Below are 3908 nucleotides of genomic sequence, written 5' to 3' on the forward strand. Positions count from 1 at the left end.
TTTGATGATTTCTATTAGTTAGTTTACTTTACATACATGTAAAGACCTTAGTTCATGACCCTCCTTGGTTGTTTTTACATCAAGTGTAGTGGTGAACATCAAAGGGGTACCTAAATGGAAGCCTTGTCTTCCTACCCCATCCATGACACCCATGACTCAACTTGAGGTACCTAAATGAAGATGTAATCTTCTACCTCTTACTTGAATACTTGAACATTTGGACTTAATAATATGTGTATAATATACGACCTACATACTATCTATGTACACTCGAATCTTTGATGTTGAAATCATATTCATTTGTCAAAGTAGTAGGTTATCATCTAAGGACCTAAACCTTCTTATGATTCTTATGGGTGTTCAACTCATAAAATCATTATAACCCATGAGGTTACCAAGTGTCATACAAGTGTTATGTGTGAAGATGAATATTTTGATATAATATTTTCATGTCACTTTCATTCCAAATCTCGACTCTAAACATGCTTGAACTTAAACCCTTACGCATTCAACCTTCCAACCTCGGCAACTTTGTCACATTGGATAATCGGAAAACATATGCAAACTTTGTGAGTATACTCGTATTCCCCTTTTACTTTTATCACTTTTGGGGTGTAACATGTTTTATCTATCAACAAACTTACACATGAACATTTTGCTTAAACACATGAACATTCCTATAACATGCTTGTATACGTGATGGCTTGATACTTTAAACTTGGGTGATTCTTATGTGTTGAACTTATCATTAACTTCGTACGAGCCAAACCGTGACATATGTAGCGCTATAGGATTAACGACCCGCCCTTTATCATCGGTTATGTCATGAGCATATTGCGTTTTCTTGGTTTGATATGTTAGACACATGCCATGTTTAAATGTTTATCTTGAATCACATGCTTGCTATGAGGAATTGTTCAAACTTATCTTTTGCTATGTACGTATCAAACTTGTATACTCGCCTTTGCTTTTGCATTGAACTTTATTTTAAACATGTTACAGGTTGAGGACGATGATGCTATGAAATGAAGTAGCGTTGATGCCTAGATACACATATAGACGTTTAGGTTTAATCGTTGTATCAATGTTGATTATGTTGTATTGTATTTCCTTTGAACTTGATGTTATTTGATTTCTTTGTAATGTTGACAAAAGAATTATGAAATGAAATCGGTTTATTAAATATTGTCACAAAATAGCGTTATGATGACTCTAGTAATCTTCACACTTCGTCTCATCCCGATGTTTCCGCCATTGGTTGGGGTGTGACACTAGAATAACAAACTTTATCTTTATGCTTTGTTTGTTATGGTGTGTGATTAGTTGTTAGTAAATTGTTGATTCTTATGTTAAACTAGTTGGAAACCATACGTTCTTGGTGTCGTTGGCAATCGAGATATCATGGGTATAATTAGGCTTGGGTAAGGGTTGATTGATCATCGGGTAACAACCTCACATTCTAGGAATCTGAGTACTTAGTTCCCTTTCATCACTACAAGTAATCACACATGAACTATGTCTATGTAGTTCTTTCTAGTGGAATGATAACATAAACGTCAAAGCAAACCGGAAACTAAAGATGGTCATTTGTCTCTAAATTGTTTACAACCAACATTTTTACTTTGCAATTAGAATAATAACCTTAGTTTTAAATATCAAATCAATCAATCCAACTCTTGAATTTACTTTTATTGCAATTTAGTTTACCTTAGCTAATTTAGAGAAACAATTTAAATAGCACATATTCCACAAACTCCCTGTGTTCGATACCCACTTACCGCTATCTATTTAGTAGTATTTGGATTAAATTTGATTGTTACTATGACATCACGTCAAATTTTGGTGCCGTTGCTGGGGAGTAGTGTTCAACGTGTGTTATTTTTGATCTTTTTAAGTTTGTTATTTTTCTGGTTTACGCTGGGTGTGTTAGTGTGCAGGTATTTACAGGTGCATGCGTACTAGAAGCTCTCACAAGCTATCACGATTGGCATTTGATCCGGAAATTGAGGGAACTTTAAGAGGAAACATAATTTTGTTAAGGGAAAACATAATCAGCGGATCACCAACAACACCAACTACACCAATTACACCACTTAGATACATGGATCCTCCGCCGCCACCACCACCCACTACGGGTGAACTTATACCACCTTTCATACCATCATCAACTCAACCTTCACTAAATACTACCATGCCTAACACCACTAGCGAACCTACTCCACCTCATGATGTTACACCAACTAACACTACACAACCCATTACCACCCAAGAGGAACCGACACTTACTTTTAACCCTTCTACTACAATTCCACAATTCACCCATTTCTTCCCGGGTGCGGGTCAGTCATCTTCAACCTATTCAATAGCACCAAACTCAACCATTGTCCATGCTACTTCTACATTTAGACCATCGAACCAGTCGGGTTTTCAATATTCAACTCTTCCATTTGGGCAATCTTCGGGTATAGGGGAGATGGATATGATGAGGGGTATGAAGATTTTGAGGGTTATGATGAAGATGGATATGCATATGGGTGTGATGGAGATCAAGGGGAATTTGCTTATATACAAGGTCAAACTCAAGGAATGCCAAGTGTTGGTGGAATTCCACAACAACAACTTATACCACAACATATTCGGCCAAGGCCACAAGGGCCACAAGTGCAACGTCCTATACCATTGCAACAAGTTCGTCCACAAAATGCACAACCACAATTTCAAAGGCCAATTTAACACCCACTGATGCCACAACATCAATTTCAACCACATGTACCTCAAGGGCCTATGCAAAGACCAATGGGTCCTATTCGTCCAAGGGGTCGGTTGGGTGTACCAAGAAGACATCTTAGAGAACATGTGAGGGGCATTGAAGCGCATTTTAGGCCGGTAATTATTCACAATCCTTCACCGGTAGTTATTCCTCACAATAATCAAGGGAGGACATTCGAAGTGAGAACCAATTCATTGCAAAGTTTGCCAAAATATAAGGGTCTAGCAACGGAGGAGCCTTATTTTCATTTGGAGGCTTATGACTCGATTTGCAACACTCTTGGGAGTCAAGGTTTTTCGGCCGATGATGTCAAATTGGTATTATTCCAATTTTCTTTGGAAGACAAGGCAAAGAAGTGGTTTTACACTCTACCTTCAGCATCTATCTATACATGGGCAGAGATGCAACAAATATTTTTAGATGAATTTTACAACGCTCAAAAGACCAATGATGCTAGGAAGGGGTTGAGGAGTTTTCAACAACAACAAGGAGAAATGTTTCATGAGGCCTTTGAGCGTTTCAACATGATGATCAAGAATTACCCTCACCATGGGATTGAACTTTTGGAATTTATGAATGCTTTCCACGAGGGGTTAAGTGTCGAAGATGCTCGTGATTTAATGTCCATCACAAATGGGACTTTGGTACAAACTACGAGCATGACGATTGGGAGTTTTTGGAGCAAATGGCAATCACATCAAAAAGAAAAGCTCAAGCATCAAGGAGAGCACGACCGACCATTACCCGAACTCAAGTGCATGCGGTAGACGATGGTAATGTTCAAACTTCTAACCAAATTTATGATGTTTGTGCTATTTGTAATGAGATAGGGCATCCGGCTGAAAATTGCCAAGGAGGTGAAGGGCAATACGAAGAGGTTCATGCTGTGCAAGGTCAAGGAGGGGGTGGTAGAAATTACAACATGAACTCCAATACTTACCACCCCGGTTTGAGAAACCACCCAAATTTTAGATATGGAAATCCCTCAAACCAAGCCAATTCCGAATTTTCAAGGAAGTCAAGGTAAGTTTGCTCCACGCCAACCGTTCAATAATCAAAGTGGGTTTTCGGGTCAAAGTTCTTCTGGTGGAAATGAGGTCATGGAGATGCTCAAGGCAATGCAACTAGAGATGCAGCG

At 38.5% G+C, this 3908-nt stretch overlaps 1 non-coding gene across 1 annotated transcript; it reads right to left on the reverse strand.

Annotated features, from left to right (window-relative positions):
• Positions 1–3220: 3220 nt before the first annotated feature.
• On the reverse strand, positions 3221–3326 carry LOC118486143. Its single transcript, XR_004878000.1, has one exon. It is a non-coding gene; the product is annotated as a small nucleolar RNA R71 (small nucleolar RNA).
• Between the last annotated feature and the right edge of the window lie 582 nt (positions 3327–3908).

The sequence above is a fragment of the Helianthus annuus genome, chromosome 13 (genome assembly GCF_002127325.2).
Source record: "Helianthus annuus cultivar XRQ/B chromosome 13, HanXRQr2.0-SUNRISE, whole genome shotgun sequence".
Lineage (NCBI taxonomy): Eukaryota > Viridiplantae > Streptophyta > Magnoliopsida > Asterales > Asteraceae > Helianthus > Helianthus annuus.